This window comes from Podarcis vaucheri (assembly GCF_965113315.1).
Source record: "Podarcis vaucheri genome assembly, chromosome: 13".
Lineage (NCBI taxonomy): Eukaryota > Metazoa > Chordata > Lepidosauria > Squamata > Lacertidae > Podarcis > Podarcis vaucheri.
Window position 1 is genome coordinate 32,043,836 of NC_138751.1, and position 26,127 is coordinate 32,069,962.

Sequence of the window (26,127 nt, forward strand, 5' to 3'; positions counted from 1 at the left end):
GGGACTGGAGATTTCAAAAGCGTTTATTGCACAGCCTGGATACATATTTTGCCTGGTGAAGAATTATATGGAACTGTAAGGGAATGGGTGCAAGTTCTACCTCGGCTGCACTGGAACCTGGAATACAAAGGGAGTGATGCTTCAGCAAAGAAAAATAGCTAATGCTATTTTAGACTGCATCAACGGAAGTTTAATGTCCAGATGAAGGGAAGAAATAGTCCCGCTCTACTTTGCCTTGGTCAGACCACACCTGGAATAATGTATCCAGTTCTGGGTGCCACAATTTAAGAAGGATATTGACAAGTATGAACATGTGCAGAGGAATGCAACCAAGATGATCAATGGTCTGAAAAACAAAGCCTTATGAGGAATGGTTGAGGGAGTTATGATAGCCATTTTCAAATATCTACAGGCCTGTTACATGGAGGATGGGCAAGCTTGTTTCTTCCTGCTCTAGAGGGTAGGACCAGAACCAATGCATTCAAGTCACAAGACAGTAGATTCCAACTAAACATCAAGAAAAAGTTTCTGACAGTAAGGGTTATTTGACAGTGGAATGGTCTCCCTTGGAAGGTGGCTGACTCTTATTCCTTGGAGGCTTTTAAGTGGAGGTTGGATGATCATCTGTCATGTATGCTTTAGTTGAGATTGCTGCAGCGCATCAGGACTCGCCAAGTGGGTGGCTCAGTTCAGGGGCGGCTCAGGGGCCATTTAAATGACCCCCACCAGCCGCTTGTGGTCCATGGGACACAGGTTGCCGACCCCTGGACTAGATTATCCTTGGGGTCCCTTCCAACTCTGCAGTTCTATGATTCTAAGGTGTCAGGAAAGGGCCTGTAGCAGGCAACCTTCAGGCCCCTTATATCCAGCATCAATGGTACTCCAGACAAACAGACAGGTTTCCAAAGGTCAATGGTGCATTCTAGTTCTGGGTGCTGTCAGCTGCTCAATGGAGAGACACAAAGACCTTAAAGAAACCCTCTTTCTCTGAGGCTAATCTAAACAACTGACCTATTATGTAACAATACAGGCTCTGGCTGCATTCATTTGGGAGTTTATTCCATTTTCCTGATGTTTCCCTAACTGTTAATTTCTGAATTGCACCTGAGCTTTCACACAACATAAAACCCGCTTCGGATAAACTAATGGAATGCTGTGCATATTTAGTGCTCATTTCTGTGTTATTTGTTTCCAGGAAAAAAAACTGTCTACAGCCTCCATAACCCCAAAAAATGGTGGCGTAAAGTGATAAATTTTGGGATGAAATATCAGCATCCAGTTATTTCCTGCTGCTTTCATGGGGGAACAGAAACACACATTTTTGGAAGGGGTGGGGGAGTAGCAATGTTGTCCAATGACATCTGTTGTTGTGTCACAATATGCCCATTGCTGTGAATGAAATTTAGCATGCCATGGCAGTATATTGATCAGAAAGCTGCAGTTCCATAATGTATCAGGTTAGTAAATAGGACAGATGAGCTAGCATTATAACAAACTACAGTGGTACCTCGGGTTACATACGCTTCAGGTTACATACGCTTCAGGTTACAGACTCCGCTAACCCAGAAATAGTACCTTGGGTTAAGAACTTTGCTTCAGGATGAGAACAGAAATCGGGCTCCGGCGGTGCAGCAGGAGTGGGAGGCCCCATTAGCTAAAATGCAGCTTCAGGTTAAGAACAGCTTCAGGTTAAGAATGGACCTCCAGAACGAATTAAGTACTTAACCCGAGGTACCACTGTAACACAATATTCCCCACGTCTGAATGTACTCTGCCTTTTCTTATCCTGAATCCCACTGCATCTATCCTGTCCGATATTTGCCCTCTAACTTGCCTGTGACTGTATGTCCTGGTTCTGATTCTCTCTCTCTGATACCTAATCTCCAGCTTGTACATGACCCAAGCCTCTTGTCACTGGACCCCAAACCAGAGGCTACAGTATCACCAGGTGAGGTGCCAAATCAGATTCCCAGCTCTGAGTCTGATGCTGGTTTTTCAGGGTCCTCTGAGCCCAAGGCTGAGAGGTGAGAGCCCAATGAATTAGACCCTCCAGCACCAGTGTTTGAAATGAATATTTTAGGCTGTCTTTTAAACCACTGATGTATCTTTTCCTCTAGTAAGTGGCATATAAACTTTGCTAAATAAATAAAATAAAAAATTAAGGGAAGGCAGTGTGGCGAAGAAGACCTTTTTCACCACACTGCCTCCCCTCTCTTCCGTAAATTCCTTTTGGGGGCTCCCTGTCCACTCCCACAGCCTGCACAAACTTCTTGCCCTTGCTTTCAATTCACCCACAGCCTTGCCCATCATTGTCTCACTGTCCTTATTTCCCCAAAACATCCCTTCCTGAAACCTTCTCTAGTCCTGTTCCACCACTGTGGCCATCCAATGTACTCTTGCTACCTGAAGCGACTCTGCCCATTTCCCTTTGCTTCTCCTTATACATGAAATTCTCTCCAATCATACTTCTGTGCGACCACCTTCCTCATTGCCTTTCCTTTCCACAAAAGGTGAAAAAAATATTGTGACCATCCCTTATTACAATTTGTATAGCAATTTTTGAAATTTGAATTCAAAATATCAAATTTTAAAAATTATATTTTAAAAATTCCACATCCCAAATGGCTAAATCTCAAATCTAAAACCAACCGACGCCCGTAAGCAGGAATGTTTGCTAAAAATTGGAGAGAATGTTACTTTAATTGGAATGTTTTGCCCAAGAATATTGAATCTGCTGGCAAAACTCCCCCTCTCTTAAATTTAATCACTGCAATGCGTTGCGCCAAGGCAAACCTCTCTCCTTCCTGGGCTCTGCACTCACAGCACGGTGCCATGCGATAGATAAGCATGTTGCATAACCCCTTCGCCTGGCTTTTAATTAAGCTGTCAGGCTGAAACAGAAATATCTCCTGGGAGGTGAGCAAGCGCTTCATGGCCATTTAATTTTTGTTTAGGATTTAAAACTCAAGCCTGTCCTGGTTGAAATTAACAAGAAGATTCCTGCTCACTGTCACTCTCAGTGATGAGATACTAATCACACGCCTTAATGAGAATGAAGAGTGTGGGGAGGCAGGAGGAAGAGAGAGAATCAAACAGCTACATTTCACAGTATGATGTGGTTTCTTTTTTATTATAAATAATTTTTATTAATTTACAGCAAAAACAAAAACACACAATAATTTCACATCCAATTTATCACAAAGTGTTTCTTTTCTGGACTTCCTTCAGCTTTTCCGTGAATAATCCATAGTCATTATTTAAGTTACACATTCCTTCAGTTGTATTGTCATTATTTAAACCTTTCCTTTTCTATTCCCTTTTAACAATACTTCTCAAATTTCACAGTGCTTCTTTAAATCCCTCTAGCGTTATCTGTCCCTCACTTATACTTTCCAGATATTCCACAAATTTTCCCCAATCCTTGATGAACTTTTGGTCTCTTAGGTATCTAATCTTCCCAGTCAATTTGTCCAATTCAGCATAGTCTAACAGCTTCATTCTCCATTCTTCCATCGTCGGTATTTCCTGTTGTTTCCATTTCTGAGCCAGTAACACAGTATGATGTGGTTTCATTTCATTTCTTAGAGTTGTGAGGTTGTGGCAGGACTTGGCACCAAACTAGCAACACTCCGCTTGAAGATGTGTTCTGTGTTGAGCTTAATCTGGGGCAAATTTACCACTGAAACCCATTTTCAGTGATGGAGCTCAGCCTTGAAACCTGAGGGTTTTCATCAGGGTGACTGCTGCTTGGAGCATGTGTATAATTTAATATGATTCCAGGGCCCATGACTGCTCAACTTAGGAACACTGGTTTAATGCATTAATTGAAATGTGTGTAGTAGTAGTAGTAGTAGTAGTAATAATAATAATAATAATAATAATAACAACAATGACAACAATAATAATGGATGCATGTGTAGAGAGCAGCTCCTTTCCACTTAGGGAATCGGGGAGGATGGTCACATCTACATCATACATTTCTTCTTCTTCTTCTTTGGCAAACACTCATAGCTGAGTAAGATTGTCTTCCATAAACACGGTTTTAACAATGAGTCCGTAAGTGGCTATGGAGGCCAATTCTGGATCCACACATCCTTCCACGGTGGGGACATTGGTTTCCATGCGGGATTTGATCACGGTGTGGATTTGCCAAGCATACCTTCCTCTTAGCACGTTTCTCCCTTGCGTCCTGAGTTCGAGTGTCTTCAAAGCCCATGACACCTTTGGTAAAGGCTGTTCTCCAACATTTAAAGTACTCTGACACCACTTAAACAGTCGTGGAGAATCCTGGGAACGGTAGTTGAGGGCACTGTAGGTCTGTGAGGTCAGCAGCTTTAAGAAACTACAATTCCCAAGATTTTGGGGAGAAGTCACAACTGTTAAAGTGGTGTGAGAGTGATTTAGATGCGTGGTGGGGATGTGACCAGTGACTTGCAGGCAGGCACCTCTGAAATGAAGCAATGTTCCTTCTTGGATGGCCAGGTGTGCTACGCTACTGAGGATAGTCCTATATTTGAAGGACCTTCAAACAACAATCCTTTGTCCAGTCTAAGTCTGCCTTAAAGATAAAAAAGGAAGTCTGAATCTATTGAAGTGGCATTTCAACAGTTAAAACCTGGGCAGCAGAATGAGCAGAAACACAGCAAGACATCTGATCATAGCCTCCCATGCGATGGCAAGATATATTGCATTTCAATTTAAATTGTTGCAACTACTTCTAAATTTGCGTCTATACATATAAGCTTGGATGTGCAAATCTTATGCAGATCTGTATCCTCTGTTTTATTTTATTTGGGGGGGGGGGGAGAAAGGTTAAGTGGCCACCCTACCACCTTCCCTTGCTTTCCCTGCTAGTTATTATTAAAGCATCAAGCTTGCTGCAGTTTTGTTATCAGTGTCCTGCAGGTTACATGACGCATTGACAGGCTACAAATTGATGAGTCGACAAGTGGGAATGAGGAGATCATACACCACAAGGACACAAATCATGACATGAGAAGTTTACTCCATTCTTCCCTGCAACTTCACTTCATGAGCACATGGGCTGAGGGATTCATCTGAGGAAAAAATGTCTGCCGAACACTAGAATTCTGGGAAAGATTATGTTACTCACAAATATGTGTTTAAAAGCCCTAATCTGTCTGTTTATTAAATGAAAAGCAGTCTCTGGGGAAGCCAGCAACCCGTTTACTGAGCATTCATCCTGATTTGTGTACAGGGAGGTGAGACAGCACCAGCTATTTATTGCCCATTTGTCCTGATTTGGTTGTGGGGAGGTTAGATTATGTGGCATTGAGCAAGTGTTATCCCACACTTTTCCATAGCATTTTTCATCACTTTCCTTATCACAAAAAGTCTGGTCTTTGGGGGAAGTAAACCTGTTGCACTCCCAAACAACGCAATTGTGCAACTGGAATTTGCCTGTAAGAGCTCATCCACACTTTTGTTTGCCCTGCAGCTTTCCTCTGAGAAAACACGTAGATTGGTGATGAATCAGAACAAATGGCAACTGGGTTTTCTGCAGATTGTCATTTGTTCCAATTTAGTGCTAAATAGAGGGTTTTCCAAGGGAAAGCAGTGGTGCAAAGGCAAAACTGCTAGGACATGTGCCTGGGAAGCATGGGATAAGCAGAGGTGTAGATGTGCTCTTACAGGCAAATTCAGGTTGCATAATTGTAATTGTCTGGGGGTGAAAGAAATCTACTTCCTCAAAACACTGGACTTTTTGTGATAAGGAGAGTAACAGAAAATGACCAAATCCCACTCAAAAGTGTCCTATGACTGTGAATGAATAATTATTGGGGGTGGGGAGGTGATATTTAACTTTTCCCCTACCACATTTTACTTAATTGCCTTATTTCTGATGGGTGAGAAGACTGTGGGGAGTGGAGAAGATTCCTTTTTTTAGGTATCACAAGGCCCAGAATTCTACTAGTGCATTCCTTTCCCTCTCTGTCTAGATCTTGGCAGCTTAAAGCCTGAGTTCTGATTGAATAACTGCATCTTTTTGTTTACATGGCCAATTAGGGCCAAATTAATGAAGCATCAAGTGGGAAGAACACAACTTGCTCTCTCGCTATAGTAGCAGCTCAGTACGCCCAGACTGCATATTTCTTTGGATTTTAGCCCCATTAAAAGTCAGTGGGACTTGCTTCAAGTAAACATGCTTACGACTGAGATGTTAGTTGAGTGTCTATCTGAATTGGGCTCAGGTAAGTCACAAACTCCATGCCTCTTCTAGGCAGCCCCAATGTAGTCATGAAATGGCCACCTCTGAATATACACAGCCACAAAGCCCAACCAGGTGCCCTCCAGCAGAGGTTGATTTAGGGGAGTGTGGCTGCTTCAGTTGCACTGGGCGCAGAGCTGCAGGGAGGCATTATAACTATGATGTAGAATGGAAGGTGAGAGGCAGGGAGTGCCAGATTTTGGTTTTGCATAGGGCACTGCTGAAATTTGAGACCCCAAGGTCCAGATCTTGCTGGATTACAACTCTGATCATCCCTGACCGTTGGTTGGAGCGTTGGCACAGTTTGGGGCTGAGCAGGGTTTTTTGGAGGTTAGTGGGTGGCCCTCCTTGAGCACACTCACCTCCTCTTCCCTGCCACTGTTACCACTCTCCATTCTCTTTCTCCCTCTCTGGGTGCAATCCGCACTACCTTTCAGATAAAGGGAGAGAGAACAAGGCATGCAGAAGTTATTGCTGCTCTCCCCCCTCACTGCTTGCTCACGCAGAGAAGCCAGGTGAACAGGCAATAATACTGACAGGAGGAGGAGCAACAACAGGGAGAAAGGCTCCACGGATTGGCAGAGCCCTTGGCCCCATAATGGGGTTTGGTCCTCAGCAGCTGACCAATGGGGCCAACCTCTGACACCAGCCCCAGTTTAAAGGCCAAGGCGGGGGAATCTCTGAAAGAGTCTGAACTCCCTGCTAGCTGCCTTTTGGAACTTCTGATGTGAATTCAATACCTGACAGTTGGCAAAGAAGTGCCTGCAAATCCAATGCATCTGGCTTTGTGTGTTCTGCAGGCTTTTCATGCCTCCTTCCGATTAAGTTCCCCGTTAATCTACTGAGCCATTATTATGTTCAGAAAGAAAAGCAAAATTAAGGTGGTTTAAACAATGCAAACGAAAGGGGGGAGAGATCCCCCAGCCCTTGCAGGCAGGGAAGTGAGGCAAAATGCCTAGGGTGGTGCCGCGATGGCAAGCCATGACATATACTGCATTTAATTAATGCCTTTAAATAGGTGTGTATGGGAACTGTAGCTGGAGGATTCTGGAGCCCAGAACAGCTGGAATGAAATGGGAGAAGGAGAAGAAGAAGAAGAAGGAGAAGGAGAAGGAGAAGGAGTCATCAAGAGAGATTCTCCCGGCTTAGATTTCCTTCCGAAAGCTCTCCTAAATCAGATTTTTGCTTTGTATTTTTACCCCCAACTATCTCAGTTATGGGTGCTGTTCGGTGATTTGGGGCTTTAGGACACAACCCTATATCTAAGAGGCCTCAGCTCTGAGGTAAAGACTTCCTGTATTGGGATTTCTGCTAGGGTGTGGTGGAAGCCTTGCTACACCAGCAAAACCTGAGATGCAATAGCATTGAAACAAGGCAGGAGGAACCCTCCACTGATGAAGATATGTCAGCACTGCAGGACAGCCAGAATGGAGCGGACTCATGGAAAGGTAGCAGAGAAGAGCAGCATAGTTATGTCACATGCCCTGTATTCCCCGGTTTATGGTGGAATTTGACAACAGGGAGAAAATATTAAGACAGCAGCCCTCTTGTTGACAGCTACCCAACCCAAGTCACCATGACAAAGCATTCATCATGGTGGAACTCAGCATCCATTAATAGCAATTTCAGGGTGGCCATTTGTTTCCCCCGCTATGATGAGATATATTGTATTTTTATGTGAATTCTAGAAATTATTTGTACGCCTCTATCTATACATATAAATTAGCATGTGCAGATTTCATTCAAATCTTCTCAACTTTTGGGGTACTGCATTTCTTCTTCTTCTTCTTTTGGTGATGTGCAAGTATCCCCCTGACATTTACATTGTCTTAAGCTGACCCAGGGTGAATAAACTTGGGGCTTGGGGGATCAACTTTGTTTACTAGAAGTCCTTGGGAGTTCTGTCACCTAGAGCAGCCTTCCCCAACCTGGTGCCCTCCAGATGTTTTGGATTGTAAGACCCATCATCCCTGACCATTGCCCACGCTGGGCTCTTGCGAGTTGGAGTTCAAAACACTGGGAGGGCACCAGGTGTGGAAAGGCTGACATAAATACAGATGCAAAATAAAATTAATTGGTTGATGGCGGATAAAATAAAGGCGCAAGGTGCCTCAGAACATACACACCACTCTGGAATCTGATTTCAGTCCCAGAACAAGTTCATTTTCCTTTCACATGAAGATCTACTCCTGGTTTTCCTCCAAGCTTCCTTTCTTCAGCTGTCTAATTTAGGGAGTAAAAACCTCCTTCATTGTCACAACTCTTAAACAAGTGGAAGTCAGAAACGTTTGTTGATGTACTGCGTACCACCCAGATCCTTAGATCAAGATCTACCTCCCCACACCCCCCACACCCCTCCCCGGCATCCCTGGCAGCTCTCCTTTCCAGCATTCTGGACCAGCCTGTTCCATTAGGGCAAATGAAGAGCTGCCCCATCAACCTCAGTCTGCCCACAATCAGCCCTCACCTGCCTGCCTTTCTAATTAACAACCAGTCCAGGTGGACTGATCCTGCTTGTCAGCTTCCCCCTCTGCTTTAGTCTCAGTGTTGCCCTTTGAGAACTCAGCAAGGAGGAGAACAGGGGCAAAACCAGAATGAGTTGGTTCTGCCTGCCATTGGCTCTGGCTCTACCTGATGTTGAAGTCCCTGCCTTCTGCTGCACCAGTCTCAGTGAGCACCAGCCCCCACTGCTCTGGAGTCTGGAAGGTCCCTGGAGTACCTGACCCCACTGCAGGCAATTAGGCATTGAGTTTATATAGGCTGCATAACTTACTTTGTTGTTTGAAAGATTTGCAAGCGGCTTTTTTTTTAAGAGGTTGATGGAACCGGTAGCCCTCCAGCTGTAGTTGGACTACCTCTCCCACCATCCCTGACTACTGACCATGAGAGGTGGGGCAGATGAGACCTGGAGTGCAACAACATCTGAAAGGAGGCAAGCTCTCCATTCCGCTTGTTAAAAGTAACCTTATACTGAGTCAGACACAATGATTTATCTTGGCTACTCCTGTCAACAGGCCTTGCTACTCAAACCTCAGCAGTGGAACGGCTTGAAGGTGAAAGCTGTCCTCACCACACCACCCGCACTGAAGCATGCCAGGTGTTTTAATTCATTAAACTCTAAGGAAGTCCAGGACAAAACATGCATGGAAGAGTCTGCATCATTAGCAGCGAAAGAAGAGCTTCGCTCAGGGTGTTTTATCTCCCTGGCGAAACACTCTGAGACTGGGCTAATGAGGCAGTGACATGCCGACAATGCGATGGGAAAGGTGACATGCAGAGAGCCAGGGAGATAAAACAGGTCAGCAGAAGACAGGGAAGGACCACAAGTTCATCTGACGCACACTCCCTGCCCAGAAGCAAGACCACCCACCCGCTACTGATCTCCCTTTACAGATTAAGCTGTATTGATAATCCAATTACCCAAAATGCCACAGGCACAGAGTGGGTGTATTGAAAAAAAGTTGTGGTGTTTGGAGAGAGAGAAAGAGAGAGAGGGAGAGAGAGATGGATGGATTCCTCCCTCCAAGTTTTGAAAAAGTTTGGATGTCAAGGGCTATTCACCCAAGAAGTGGCAAAACTTTCCATCCCTCTAGGCTAGGGACAGGGAACCTGATGCCTGACAGAGGTTGCCAGACTCTAATTCCCATCAGCCTCAAACAGCATGGCCAATGGTCCAGGATGGTGGCCGTTGTAGTCCAATAATACCTGGAAGACCACAGGTTCTGCACCATGGCTCTAGAGAGTGGTAGTCATTCAGGGTGCCTTCCCTGCAGGTTGCTTTCCCATCGAGGCTTATTTCTTGGTGGTCAAACAGTCAGTTATTTATTATATTTATTGAAATTAGTATCTCTAAATGCATTTTGTATTTCTATATGCGTTGAATTGTGGTAGCCTGCTGCTCTAAGCAATAAAGATTTGGCTGGCCCTCCACAGTGAATCAAGCCCCGCCCTTAGCAAACAAAATAGAGCATTACAAAGAGCACAGTGGATCAGCCTCTCTCTCTATATTCACCCTCCTCTGTTGGTCTTGGAAATCTGCCTGGAAGGAAGGGGCGGGGGGAGAGACAACCCCAAACATTTCTACCATGTAAGCTGAGGCCGCAAACCTGGTAACATCCACTGGATTGAGGTGTCATGGTATAAAACTTAATCTACCAACAAGAAACGTAGTCTACCATAAAAGCAACAGCGCCGGTGGCAGATATACAAAACCACGGGCGCCCCGTGGGATGATTTAATGTTCTACAAACAGGGAAGCGGCAAGCCTGTGCTCTGCCACAATGCGCGGGGTGACAAGGGCCATGATTACACTGCAGCCAGCCAGGCGGAGAAACACACAAAATGCACGTCCAACTGCAACAAGCAAGGTCCCTTGTTTTCTAAAGAGCTAAATGCAGTTCTTGGAACTAATACGAGGAGGTGGTGTTTCTGATGTGGGGGCTATGAGGACGCAGGAAGGAAAACCAGCACTGGATGGCTGGATGGTTACGTGGGAGCCGGTTGAAGCTAAATCCTTCGAAGACAGAGGTCCTGTGGCTGGGACAGGACGATATGGGATTGGGGGGGGGCAACTCCCATCTCTTGCGGGGGCGCAATTAGTGCCAGCACCGTCTGTTAAGAGTTTGGGTGTAATCTTTGACACCTCCCTTTCCATGGAGGCGCAGATTGTAGCTATAACAAAGGCGGCATTTTTCCATCTTTGCCAAGCTAAGCAGTTGGCTCCTTACCTCTCTCGCCCTGACCTAGCCACTGTGAGCCACGTGAGGGTCACCTCCAGACTGGATTATTGTAACTCGCTCTACGTGGGGCTGCCCTTGAGACTGACCCAGAAACTCCAGCGGGTGCAGAATGCTGCAGCGAGACTCCTTACGAGGTCTTCGCTGCGAGATCACATTCACCCGGTGCTATACCAGCTGCACTGGCTCCTGGTGGAGTACAGGATCAGGTTTAAGGTGCTGGTTTTAACCTTTAAAGCCCTATATGGCCTAGGACCCTCGTACCTACGGGACTGCCTCTCCTGGTATGCCCCACAGAGAAACTTACGGTCCTCAAATAAAAACATCTTGAAGGTCCCAGGCCACAGAGAAGTTAGGCTGGCCTCAACTAGAGCCGGGGCTTTTTCGGCTGTGGCTCCGATCTGGTGGAACACTCTGTCACAAGAGACCAGGGCCCTGCGGGACTTGACATCTTTTCGCAGGGCCTGCAATACAGAGCAGTTCCACCAGGCCTTTGGCCAGGGCACAGCCTGACTCCCTCCCTCGGCAATCTTCACGGAGCTCTGGCCCAATGGTTGCCAGTGGCTTGAATTAATTAATTTTATAATGAATGATTTTAGAGTGTTGTTTATGCTGTACTTTTGTACTGTTTTATTGTTGTTAGCCGCCCTGAGCCCGGCTTCGGCTGGGGAGGGCGGGATATAAATAAAATATATTATTATTATTGCCTGGGAGCAAATGCCACTGAACTCGGGAGCTTACTTCTGAGCAGACATACATAGGATTGCGCTGTAACAAATTTATTTTGGCATAATATTTTTTTGTGGACAATATCTGACCACATGTATTGCCCACTTACTACATCTGATTACATAGATTGCGGTCCACAAATGTGGATGCCATAATAAACTGCAGTCCATAAAATATCTCTGTGTGGCCATCTTTTACCCAGAGGATGAGACTGAATGAAAGGAGAACTTATTTATGATGAGGAGAGCTGCTGTGGTTTATATGAAATAGAAACTGCATTTATGAGCGAAATACCAATATTGATGTTTCCAGAGACATTTCTAAAGTGCGAGAGATTAACGCCTTCTAGATCAATAGGAATATATGCAGCGTCGGGGCTTTGCTCTGTCGAGTTGTGGTGTGTGGATTTGAAAGCAAACAGGAAAGGTGGCCAGACATATTTGCCCTCGTTTCTCCCACCTCCCACTTCCAGAACAGTTAAAGAGCTTAGCCATCTTGCCCCTGCAAAGCATACCCCCAGCCACATTCTCTCTCATCATCTACACAGACAAAGCTCTATAGCAGACACATTTGTGGAATAGGCTGCATATCCACCATACTTTTAAAGCACAGCCTCAAAGAATCCAAGGAATTGTAGTTTTTTAAGTGTGCTGGGAATTATAGGTTTGTGGTGGGTAAATTACACTTCCCAATATTCTTTTGGGGGAGTGCTGTGCTTTACATGTATGGCTTGTACACAACCACAGGTGGAGAAGGGTCCTTGTATGTGGGTGGAGAAAAGTAGGCTTCCTAATAACAGAAAGCAGGACAATTAATATATAGTGTAATGTAAAAGCTATACAAAAATCACAATATACTGTTACCAAATACAGTTCATTTGTAGGGGGAGGGGGCCCAAAACCTTGTACTCATTCATAGTTGATTAGCCCTCACAATACCACATCAAGGCTGGTAACATGAGCCGGACATCAGATCTGCTTTGTATGCTCTGTAGTTTTCCACGATTAATTCTTTCTCAAAAACCATGTCAGGCTATTAATGAGCTGTGTTCCAAATCTGCTTTTGATATTCCATACGTCTACTTTCCTGTGGCTCCACTTCAACATAGAATACTTTGTTATATTAATTAGTCTCCTATTTATTGCCAGCTAGCTCCCTGCTTTGTTAATTCTGGTTTATAGCCTAGGGAACCCTATTTTTCGCTACCATTATTTCCTTTCAAAGGAAAGGGAATGCCTCACCTCAGAAGTCTGTCAAGGAAAACAGGATGTGGATCAAGCAGATTAAGGATGAAGACAAACAGACATGGCTCGAGTGGTGCACTCATTGTAGTTCCATGCTCACCCTTTACGGACAGATGTGCAAATTTCCAAACTGAATCAAACTGTTTCCCCCAGATTCTAGGAGAAACTGGCTGCACAGTGTGCCTATTGGTTGGCCCTTGTGGCAATCACAAATCCAACTCACCCACCCAACAAAACAATGTTTTTAAGGGCTCGTCCACGCTTTACTTGCCCCATGCCTAGAAAGCACAGGGCCAAGTGGTTTTCTGTTCATCGCACTACTTTCTCAGGGAAAACCCACTCTTTACTGCTGAATTGGGTCAAACATCAGTCTGCATGACACCCAACTGATGCTCTGATTCAGTGGTAAAGAGCAGGTTTTCCGGGGGGAAAGTGGTGGGGCAAACGGACGTGTGGATGAGCCTAATTCACCCACCCCAATGGACTGGCGCTTTTTTTTTTAAATGAATGTTCAAGTGGGTGAACATTCCAATGCCAATTTAAACAAGGCTCATGAAAGCAAAAAGCCTACCCAAATATTGGAAAACCATGCCTGAGTCGCAAGCAAGTACATACAGTGGAACCTCGGGTTACGTACTGTCCTCCTTACGAACGCTTCGGGTAATGAGCTCCGCTAACCTGTAAATAGAAGCTCCTGGTTGCGAACTTTGCCCCAGAATGCGAGTTGAAGTTGCACAGTGGTGGCACAGCAGCAGCGGGAGGCCCCATTAGCAAAAGTGCACCTCATGTTAAGAACGGTTTCAGGTTAAGAACGGGCCTCCGGAATGAATTCAGTTCATAACCAGAGGTACCACTGTATGTGAAACAGCCACAGAAGTCAGAGCCAAGCAGAGCTTGCCCCACAGCCAAAAAACCTGCAGCAGTTCTTGGGGGGAAGTACATTTGTCTTTATCCTAAGGCAGATAAGAACTCGCAGTCAGCAGGGAAATCAAGGAAACATAAAGCACAAACCAATTCCTACAACCTCACTGAGGGAAATTTCCCCCTAGTAGATATGAGTACATTTGTTATATTTTACAGCAGGGTGTGGGGGGAAGGCAACATTTTTGGCCATCCTTGGCCAACCCTCCACTCACACTGCTGGGTGCACACACAATGGACACTGGCACAAACCTCTTTAGCACTTAATGCATTTTTAATTTTATTTTTTTTGCTGCCACAAGCAAAATTGGTGAGGTCTTAGGTGGGTAGGGGTTTAGGAAAAACTGCTACAAAGACCAGATTGAGCACTCAAAGTGGTGGGTTTTTTCAGGGGGTACTCAAGGGTACCAGCGCCTCTTTTTATTGTTAAAAAGTGTGGGACTTACTGTAACAACTTCATGGTGAGTACCGGCACCTATTTTTCGGGGGGGGGGGGAAGCACTGGTTACCCCTTGCTCTAGATTTAAATGCCTGGCCTTGAGGGGAACAGAGAAGGGCCTATTCGCCCCTAAGACTGTTGCATTCTCAAATAAATCAATAAATTGTGTGCTTACTTGGTAATAGCACTCTACAGATGTTCAGAGACATTTTCCCCTTTATTATTATTTCCCAGGATCCAGTGTTGGGGCATTGCATTGGAAATAACTTGTACAAGGAAGCTCTTGCAAGAACTGGCTCAGATCCAGCCCTCTGGGGACAACTGTTCTCCAAGACTTGCTAGGGATGCTTTTTCACTTAAGCCTGGATGTGAAGGGGCTGATCTTGCTTAATGGAGATGGACAAATACAGTTGGACATAACTCAGGGGTGGAGCATCTGCTTCGAATGGAGGGCTACTGTCTGTACTGAATTAGATGGATCACTGTTCTGACTTGGTGCTAGAAAGCCCCACCAACCCCAGTCTACATTCCCATATCCCTGCTTACCACCATCCCAAGGAGTGGAGCTGCCTGCCAGCGTCAGCCTCCTTATTCTCAGTGTTGCTGTTTCAGAACACAGCATGGGATGGGGACTGAACTAGAACCAGTTGGCTTCCACCTGTCATTACTCTGGCTCCACCTACTGTTGACCTCCCTACCTTACACCCTACTAACCCCAATAGGTGCCAGCAACTACTACAATGCACACTGGGGTTACCCCATTTCCTGCCGTTTGTAATTTGTTTGTACAAGGCACTTATTTGTATTCGTGTTTGATAGCAGCACCTATCCCTTTTCTTTCTTCCATCCTCTCTCCACCCGGTCTCCAACTGTGTCCTCCTCTGTAAAAATGCAGTTAGTAAACTCAGTGATATAAACAGAAAGACAGTGTGTAGATTTGGGAGGTGGGCTAGATAGTTTTTTTGATCTTGTCTAGCTTTATGATTCTGCATTTGAGGGCTTGAGCCCCGGCATTGGGGTGGGTGAGTGGGTGGGGAGAAGGATTACAGCCTTGGTGAGATCCCTGATCAAATTAAGCCCTCTGGAGAAAGGCATCCTGATTCACAAAGAATCGAGAAGGAATGAAGATCAACATTTTCTCTTCTGGCTTTCCCCGAACTGACACCACAAGGGAGGGAGGGAAGGAGTGGGGAAGAAGAAAAAGAGGAGGAGGAGCTGAATTCATTTTCTTATGTCTCAGAGATGGGCCTGTGGGTAAGACTGACAGCTTTAATCTTCTCTTTTCTCTTCACTGCCTTCGTTTTCTTGCCCTCTTTTTCACTGGGGATAAAATAGGATTAGAAGTTCCTGTGAAATCTCGCAAAAAAAGGGAAGAAAAGGGCTGTTGGCGGTAGGACCAGGAAAGCACAAGCAAGCTTCACATTGTTGATTGCAACAACATCTGCAGAATGGATAATGTGGGTGAGGGTGGTTGGCTCCCTAATATTCAGGTTTCTCTAGCGGGGAGGGAGGGGTTCGCTACCACCCTACTACTGTGCCAAGTAGGGTGAAAGCAGATCCACTAGACTAGTCAGGATGCTTGGCATTTCTGTGCATGTTTAATTGCTTCCAACCTAGCAGTACAGTGCCTGGGTTAAGTTTAAACCCTGGACTGAACTGATGGGGAAAACCCACTCTGTAGATGGTTAGGTACAGTATTTCACTTCTTCAAATGGCCTGACAAGGATTCGCACTCCACAAAGGTTCACAGCCACACCATACTTGTAAAGCACTTGAACAACCCAAATAATCCTGGGAACTGTAGTTTGTTAAGAGTGCTGGGAATTGTAGCTCTGTGAGGGGTCTCATCTGCATTTTATTAAGTGTCTCCAGGGCTCTGTCCAAGTCACTGTCCATAACCTCCAAAGCCTTATGCAGCTTGAACTCTTTTTTCTTCCCTTTCTACAGTTGCAGCCTTGGAAATTGATTATGTATTTCCTACTATAATGGTATTTATATATTTGTTTTGATTTTTCATGTTGTAGATGTATTGTGTTATGGAGTACATAGGTGTTGTATGTTATAATCCACTCTAGGTCTTCTGACAAAGGATGATATACATACATAATCACAATCTCCCCAGCTCACCCCCACAACTGTGGCACCCTGCCATTTTAAACAATAAGCACCTATCTGGCTCTCAATCTACATGGATAGATAGATAGATAGGCAGGCAGGCAGGCAAGAAGGCAGGCAGGCAGATAAGCATCAATTTGATGGGTGGGAGAGGAGTACTTTTGGCAGGAAGGAAGGGGTCCCTCTTCTCATCCTCTACATTCCAGCTGTGCCTTCCTTGCCCCCATGCTCAGAATTTTTCCTCTCCTGCTCCCATGAGCAGCTCACATCCTGCATCCTGCATTGAGGAGGATGTTCCTGTTAGCACCAAGGGCAGTGAATTATGTCACCACATAAGGTGACTGAGCAGGAGGGAAATGGCAGCAACAGCACCTCTAGCAGGGACACCATTGGGGCGTAATCAGCAACTGATTCATAGGAAGGGTAGTCTAAGGAGAGGAGGAGGGCAGTGTCAGTCAGTCCAACTGCTGCAGACGCTACTACTTTCCTACACTTCGCTTGCTTGCTTGCTTGCTTGCTTATTTGTTTCTCTATTTGGAGGTAAGTTTTTTTATCCAGATCTTCAGCCCCCTCCCAAAAAAGGCTGCCAGATATATTTTTGCAAATAAGATCACATCCACACCATGTGTTGAAAGCAGTCTTATTCACATTAGCACTCATGGAGAATCCTAGGAACTGTTATTTGTTAAAGGTGCTGGGAATGGTAGGTCTGTGAGTTCAGCACCCTTAACAAAGTACAGTTCCCAGGATTCTTGGGGGATGGGAAGCCATGCCTATTAAAGTGGTATAAAAGTGAATCGTAGAATTGTAGATTTGGAAGGGATCCCAAGGGTCATTTAGTTCAACCCCCTGCAATGCAGGTATGTCAACTAACGCATCCATGACAGATGGCCATCCAATCTCTGCGTAATAAAGGCTTTCAATATGTGGTATAGATGTGATCTATTATGCAATATATATTGCATCACTGAATTCAAAATGTGTTCTGCCAGCCCTGCTGCATTTGGAGCAACACTTGCTCATTTTGCTGAGTGCGGCCATCGACATCTGTCTCAAAGCCCTACCCTGAAGGCACCACGGCTACCTAGACCATTTTCATCAGTGATTCCCTGAATGGCTTCTGGTCTCTGGCACACCCATCTCCTAAGCTAAAAAGGGGGAGATTTGCATTTACTTGTCCTGACTCCTGGCCCTGAAGTTCTTCCCCTGTCCTTATTGACCTTGCTACTTGATCCAGGGTGAAATCTAAAGCCACAAAACCCAGAATAGAGACTGATAACATGTTCACTCATGCCAGGCACATCCACATCCAATATATGGTAAAAGCAAACTCATTACAATGCTTCATAATAACTACCATGCTTGAAGGTTTGTGCTTGTAGATGTATATCATACTGCGTTGTGCTTGTAGATTTATATCTTTCTTATGTTAGGGTGTTTGTAAATTCTTAATCCAGCAATCTTCTATTTTGCTTAGCTTGCTGGTACAGGAGTTGGCATCCTGGAAGGTCTTGCTTGGGAAAATATTGCTTAGGTTTTGAAAAGCTGCCCTGAAGTTGCTGGCAAAGGAGGAGCTAAAGTATTTCAAGGAGCTTGGATTTGCTACATAGCCGCTCAGGCTTTTGAAAGCTTACCTTAATTAATTAATGACCTAGCTTAGAAAACTTTTGTGAACATGAAAGCAGTTGAAAGGAACATCTCCATCTATGGGATCAGATCCTAAAGTGGGAAAGGAAGGACAGTGGATTTTGTGTAAATAGGTAACTTTAATATGCAAGATGTCAAAGAGCAATTTCTCACTTGCAGGATAGCCCCTGCGTTCTACCAAGTTGGCTTTATCCGGCTCCTGAAAATGAATGCAGAATTAGAGCCTTTCTCAATGAAGTCTAAATGATCAGTGTATAGGTCAAGAAATATGTAGCTGCTGCTCCTTTGTGATGTGAGCTGCATGCATCTTCGCATACTTTTGCTTCAAGGATACTGCAAGGATTCCTTAGCTCTCAAAAGGAAACATATTGTTCTGAGGAGAATTCAATTATTTCTCTAACTAGTGGGGACATTGCAACATGGGATGCTGTGTTGAATACTGGGGTTTGCACACATGTCACAGGCACCTATTGAACAGTGCCTGTGGCATCGCCAGTGACATAACTCTCCATACCTTGTGCCAGTGATTGGCTTGAAAAGAAGTGGGTCTGAAGCTGACTAGAGCCCTATTCCCACTTTACTCATGTGTGGGGTATTAGTGTGCATACTTTGAAGTAGGACCACACTTTTAGACCCACCCTTGACATCATGTATTCTCCTGCTACAACCGTGTGTTATGTGCAGTTGTCTGTAGAGAACCCTGAGGGCGCAATCTCCTGTTGGCATTTAGGAGCTCTGCATGATGGGGACATCCAGTTTTGGAGGAATCCAGGTTGTATGGAGCCCCCCTACATGAACAATTGCACACAACATGTGCTGCTGCAGAGAGAAGATACACTAGGGGCAGGACGAAAACTGCAGCCCAGCTCCAAGGTAAACATGGCAATGCTCTACATGTGAATAATGTGAGAACAGGGCTTTTGTCTCAAGACAAAGTGTGGAGAAGCTCCTTGACAGCTTCAATGCCAACAGTCCGAAACAGGATTAGTAACTTGGAGACCTCTAGATGTTGGTAGACTACAACTCACATCATCCTTGATCATTGGTTATGCTGGCAAGAGTTGATGGGGATTGCAGGGCATGACTCTGGTCTAAGGCCTGATCTACACACACAACAGAATGAGGCTCTAACTGCTTAAAATAAGCATACTAAGGCTCAAGCTTACCTAGAAGTTGTACTCCTGAAATTAAGATCTATAGAGGCTGCACAGTAGCGGCACAGGACACTCAGTACATTCTTAGACACACTCTTGACATATGTGTTCCTGAGCTAAACAGGTTCTGGTGCTATACATCACTGAAACTCAAAATATTACCTCATGCATTTCCCCCCTCAGCAAAAAACAAAATTTAAAATATCATTTGATCATCCTCTCTTCTCCCCAAACATGGTGAGGAGAGATTAATATTCCAATTAGAAATGCAATATCAATGGAGGAGATTCACATATACATGTGGAAGTGGAAGTTTTCAGCAGTGTGGACTGACTAGCACCTGCCTACAAGCCTCTAACATGCCCTAACAAAGGACCTTTCAGTTTTCATCCAGATCAGATGGGTTCAGACCATTCACCCACAGGACAGTTCCTGGCATTTCAAAATTGATCGCCTGCTGTTTGCAGACAAATTAGAAGGGTAATCGACGGACAAAAGGAATGCCAATGAGCTCAGCATAAACACTCAGCTCTTTTCAGGCCTGGATAGATCTGTTCACAACCCATTTCTGCTGAAATATAAGCCAAGGTGGTTCCATTCACTTCAATGGAACACTGGTGTTTTAAAGATAAAGAGTTTGGCTCAACTGGGTTGTGGACGGGCTGGATGGGTGTTAATCAGGACCAGCAAAAGATGTTTTGGTGCCTGTCAAATGGCCCCACCCATACAGAGGATAATTTTTCCTCTGCAAGCCTCCAAGTTCTATTATCCTCGTTTTCAGCTCCCAGGAAAACTGTTTCCAGAAGGAAGTGCTCTACAGGTCAGAACTGTCTCCTGTCTCACTGTCAATAACAGTGTTTAAAACCTCCAAGCTGGGTGGATCATGGTACCCTGCCTCATGGTAGGGGCTGCTTCAAGAATGGAAGTGGATCTCTTATTTGTATAACCAATGGACTTTAGGGCTGGGATTTGGACAGGGAGATCATCAGGCAACATTGTCTTTGTAGACTTGCTTAACTTTTCTTCCCTAAATAGCATTACACCTCCATACTGATTTGTTTGCTGATTTGGAATCCCTCCCATCACTCCATCTGCCAAAATGGAAGGGTGAAATTCAGTCCCAGACTCTTCAGAGGCAGATATCAGAAGCAGAATTTAGTCCCACGCCTCCTGTATCCCATAGAGGTATGCAGAGGTTAAAACACAGATGCTTAGCAATGAGAACTGAAATGGACACCATCTTCTTAGCCCTTCATCCATAACATTCCTTCTCTCCCACCAATAGTTCTGTGAATATATTAATGCCAAAATAAATCTTTCACCTGCTCTAATCCTCCCCAGAACCCACCACTGCCGATTGTGCTGTCAGTCACATGTTATAAGTTTTGTATTTGATATCTGGCATTCTCCATTCAAGAACTGACATTTGACAGAAGGTAGCTGTGCTGTCATTTCAATACACCTCTATCAAACTGCTTCCCTAATTGGCAGGTGAAAGCTGAGTTTTAGGAGGCTAAAAGACTGAGGCCTGGAGGAACTGCAATTCCCCCACATCTTTGCTGTATGAAAAATCACAATTCTAGGATGTCTGAGCATTGGGGCAAAGTACAATAAAACACAGTTCTACGACACTGAGAAATTAGCCAGTCTAGGAATCCTGCGAGGCCCATACTCTATGGCAAAAGCCTCAGGTATGTGCAGTGCATGTGATGCCTGCATTTTTTCCCCTCATTATGCACTCTGGGTGCCCTTTATCCCTAAAGTGCAAGGTCTGGAGCAAAGAAGAGTCTTCCACAAGTGGCACATATTATAAGAATTCTAAGGTGTCAGAAATAAAATGAATGCTCATAAGTGCACAAGGTAAACACACAGACATAAGTACCTGAACCACATGTCTGAAACAGTACAGGAGAGCAATCCTCAAAGGGTTTCAACAGATAATTGGACACTGCTATCCCAATAGCCTGTTGAGGGTGAAAGAGGAGAGCGCAAAATATGGTCTGAAGCTCAACATCAAAAAAACGAAGATCATGGCCACTGGTCCCATCACCTCCTGGCAAATAGAAGGGGAAGAAATGGAGGCAGTGAGAGATTTTACTTTCTTGGGCTCCATGATCACTGCAGATGGTGACAGCAGCCACGAAATTAAAAGACGCCTGCTTCTTGGGAGAAAAGTAACGACAAACCTAGACAGCATCTTAAAAAGTAGAGACATCACCTTGCCAACAAAGGTCCGTATAGTAAATGCTATGGTTTTCCCAGTAGTGATGTATGGAAGTGAGAGCTGGACCATAAAGAAGGCTGATCACCGAAGAATGGATGCTTTTGAATTAAGGTGCTGGAGGAGACTCTTGAGAGTCCCATGGACTGCAAGAAGAGCAAACCTATCCATTCTTAAGGAAATCAGCCCCGAGTGCTCACTGGAAGGACAGATCGTGAAGCTGAGGCTCCAATACTTTGGCCACCTCATGAGAAGAGAAGACTCCCTGGGAAAGACCCTGATGTTGGGAAAGATGGAGGGCACAAGGAGAAGGGGACGACAGAGAACGAGATGGTTGGATAGTGTTCTCGAAGCTACCAGCATGAGTTTGACCAAACTGCGGGAGGCAGTGGAAGATAGGAGTGCCTGGCGTGCTCTGGTCCATGGGGTCACGAAGAGTCGGACACGACTAAATGACTAAACAACAACAACATCCCAATAGCCATCCCTGAGCAACCAGACTCCATTCCCTAAGGGCCAAACTACCAATGAAATTATTCTTACAATCAGCAGCTTTGTGAAATTTTTCAAACAAGTAAACAGCAAGGGAGGGGTATGGGTGTGCATGTGGGTGTGGGTGGCTATGCATTCTGGATCTTGACCATAATAGAGGACAGAACGAGGGGAGCATTGCCACCATTGTCATGATCTCAGTCCAGTGCTGGGTATTGTCCATCATCCCACCTGCTATTTATATCAGGAGCAAAGACCCTCATTCAGCCTCAGGAGAGCAGGCAATCCTACTACCTCTGTACTTTCAATAGCTAACGTGGCAGTAAACAAAGTTCAACAGGAACAGGTTTTTCCATGCATGGAGAGGCAGCCACCCCTACTGAATTTCTGCCTTTTACTCAGCTATAAATGAGACAGAAGCCGTACTGAAGGGAAAGATGGTAACCTGCCTGAGTACGCTTTGACCAATCAGTCTCTCACAACAGCCATATCCCACTTTGCAAAGTTGTTAATGAAAGTAAAGAACAGAACGGCACTTTGTGTGTGGAAGAATGCCGAGGAACTTGTAAAAACAATTTATTATATGTTCCTCATTTCTGTTGCTTCTATCCCATAGCCACAGCAGGAGGCTCTTTAATTACAGGGATTAAAGTCATCGCTGAGAACGCAACTGCTAATCAAACACTAAACAATATTAATGAGCCTGGCAAGATGCCCAGAATGCGGTTTAAACTGAAGGGTAGTGGGGCAGTTTCTACCAGGGGGCCTGGAATTAAATATGGCAGCTGAATGAACTGGCTTCCTGTCTCTGTGAGTACTCTGTGTGGGAAACTGTAGTCAAATATAACTAGCAAGCTTGGGGCTAGTTAATGCATGAAGGGGTTAAGACCACAGAATTGTATTCCTAGACTCAGGTCATGACCCCTCACCTCTGATGAAGAAGGAAGTGAAGCTTCTTTCTTCATTCTCTTCCACCATATGAAACCACTCAGGCAACACGCCTGGGCTTGACTGCTTCAAACCCAGACTGCGTGGTCAAAAATATTTTTCTGTATTTTGTAAACTCAGTATTTCTACCTGTTTTCTTCTTGCTGCTACATGGAATAATGCATCAATCGGACCTTTGAAGTTTGTAAGTACAGTAAAGCATTTCAACTTACTAAATGGTGTGGTCTATTCATTGCAGGAGGGATAGAAGGGAAGTGGTGTAAGTAGACTGGAATGGGATATTTGAAAGGTCTAACAGCCTATTATTCTCATACTTCTAGGGACCCTCACTTGCTGGAGTGTGTGTTTAGCCCCAAGCTTTGGATCTAGGGATCCAGTCAATTCTTTTATTTATTACCCCACATGGGTGATCTGTATCTGTTTTTCTCCCCACACTCCGTCCATTGACTCTTATAGCTGTATTGTAAATCTAAGACTGACCTGCCCAATGGTGTTGCATTCTTGGGATTGTGATATTTCAGAACCCAGGAATGTGTATTTGGAATGTTCTCTCATGTTTAAAAAACAACAGCAAACCCAGTCCTCCACACATATGAAAAATTAGCATGGGGGAAGGCTAATCTACAAGCCTTATTCCTGAAACGTTAACATTCTGTGGGCAGGGAATCTTTACTGTGTGGAGGAACCAAATGCGCAGAACCCATTCACTCTCTGAAATGGTATCACCCCAGTAGAAAGGTTGTATGTACCATGGGCTCTTTCTGAACATGTAGCTTGACCTTAAGACTTGCTGTGCCAGGGAATAGAAACAGGGGCTTGATTTTACACAAATGCATCTCTTTGATTTTGAAATTAAATGTATTATATTTGCTTTACTTTCATCATGGGTCAACCAACAGGGACTTGTGGGCTAATAGGAAGAGGCCAAGAAATCAAATCCCCCCTTTTGATATTAACAAATGATGGCAGGCAAGCAGGATCTTTGAGCAGCAGTCTCCTGGTATCAACAAGGTCTTGCTCCTTGCATCTGTACTGTTTTGCCTGTTTCATTCTACCTTGAATTGTGCAGGGGAAGGAAGCAGGGATGAAAGCTGTAAGGTGGATCTTAACATGAACCTGGGCTGCTCTTTCCCCTAAAACCCGTCCATGTTGCAACTCTATCCTAGAAACATGAAAACTTTCTACAGACCAGAGTGTCTCTAAGTATGTTCTGTCATTCTTTCTTTCATTGTGGTCAACCAAATGACCAATTTGCCTACTGTACTTAGGAGAGATGCATCTAACCCAGGGCTGGCTAACCTGTGGCCCTCTAGATGTCGTTGGACTACAACTCCCATCATCCTTGACCCCGGCTATGTTGGTTGGGGCTAATGGAGTCTGACACCTGTTCTAGCCCCAGGAGTGTGTGTGTGTGTGTGTGAATCAGGACTGAACCCCATCACCCCCTTTAGAAATTAAATAGTGCTGTGCAGTAGGAAAGGTGATTGGGCTGTTTAAAAACTGTGCAGCACATTCTCTCCTTGCTGTGCAATCAGAAGGTATCTTGTTCAAGCCCTGAGGTGCCTACAATTCACAGCAAACCAATTCAGCCAAGTGCCAGAATTTCAGATTTGCAGCGCAGACCATGCCAGGTTCCTACATGTCCCTCTGCAACACTTGGGCCTTCTGACCACAAACATCCTTTAGTTTGCTTGTAGAGCTGGGAGGGATTAAAGGAGATAAGAATGTAAGAACTGCTGTGCTGGAGAAATCAAAAGCTCCATCTAACCCAGCACGCAGTCCCCAGCAGTGGCCAGTCACGAGCCAATGAGAAGTTCACAAGAAAAGCCTGATGGAGAAAACCACTCTCTTTCCCACCCCCATTTATCCTGAGCATCTGTTCATCAGAAGTATTCAGCCTCTGAGCCTGGACAGTCTATTCTTAGCTATTATGGCTAATAGCTATTACTAGACATATCCTACATGAATCTGTCCAATCCTTTTAAAAGCCATCTGTGCTTATGGCAATGAATGCTGCAACTTTGTTGTGTGTTGCGTGGGTGGGGGGGAAATATTGCCTTTTGTTTGTCCTGTACCTGCTGCCAATCCATATCACTGGAAGGCTTTGAGTTTTAGCACTTTAAGAGAGACTTTCACTTTTGAGGACGGAGTGGCCAGACTCTAAATGAGGCCGCACCACGGACTTACATAATCACACCTAATACTTGCCTCTTTATTTTGAGTTCCTTCCCTAATCTTTCATACTGAAATGGATTTGCCTTTTGAACTGCTGCAGCGTCCAGAGCTAATGTTCCTGGTAAGATTTTTACAGTGGCACCTCTGCTCCCACACTGCCTCTGCTCTGCTTGAATATTTATGCCACCAGGGGTGCATTCAGACATGGTGAATATTATGTTAGTCTTCCTGATTTTAATGCCAGTGGTTCTGTCCTGTTCCTTTCACACTGCCTGTACCTGTTGCATTATGGAGCTGTAGCTTTCTGACCAACATATTGGCACGTCACACTAAATTTAATTCACACCAAAGGACATTGTTGGACAACATCCTTAATCCTTCACCCTTTCCACTTCTGTTTCCCCATGAAAACAGAATCATATGCTGCTATACCACATCATATTTCATCAATTCACTTCTGAAATTTTCTGGGTGGATAGGGTTGCAAGCAGATTATTTCTGGAAACAATTAACATGGAATGAGTGCTAAGCTTCAACTATATTCCACTATATTTCCAGCTTTTACATTGTGTGAAAGCTAAAATATAATACAGAAATTATCAGTTAGTAAAACAGAATAAATTACCATGCGAATGCAGCTGAAGGATCTTTAAATGTATGGTGTGGACATTGGCAAATTGGGTGAGATTTTGCAGGACCCAGGTAAAAGTTGCACAGTTCAGCTTTCTGGGAATTTATCATTTTTTAAATCAGAGGCTCTGCACACATCAGGCACATTCAAAGCACACACAGCCAAGAATTCTGGGAACAGGACTTTACAGACTTACAATTCCCAGAATCCTTAGGAAGCTACAATTCCCTGGATTCATGGCAGGAGGGGAGCTTGAATGTGTTTTCAAAGTATGGTATATATGTGGCCAAAGATCAAACGCAGATCAAATTTCGAAACCATGTGAGCTGTTTTGCAAATTTGCGTAATTGCAAGAATTAGCTTTGTTGTTAGCATATTTGGACTACCTTGTTGCAAAACAATGATTTATTTAAAAATCCACCATATTGTATATTTACAAGGATTTG

General features: G+C 44.6%; 1 protein-coding gene and 1 long non-coding RNA gene across 6 annotated transcripts in view; both read right to left on the reverse strand.

Annotated features, from left to right (window-relative positions):
• LOC309517780 (acid-sensing ion channel 2) overlaps window positions 1-26,127 on the reverse strand; it is a 394,302-nt gene that overhangs the window by 237,948 nt on the left and 130,227 nt on the right. The window lies entirely within an intron of this gene.
• Window positions 15,511-18,478, reverse strand: LOC309517854. Of its 2 annotated transcripts, none has more exons than XR_014213279.1 (3): window positions 18,214-18,478; window positions 17,588-17,658; window positions 15,511-15,618 (listed from the first exon to the last, which is right to left on the reverse strand). It is a non-coding gene; the product is annotated as an uncharacterized lncRNA (long non-coding RNA). The 2 variants fall into 2 exon arrangements; XR_014213280.1 differs by lacking the exon at window positions 18,214-18,478 and adding an exon at window positions 17,771-18,196.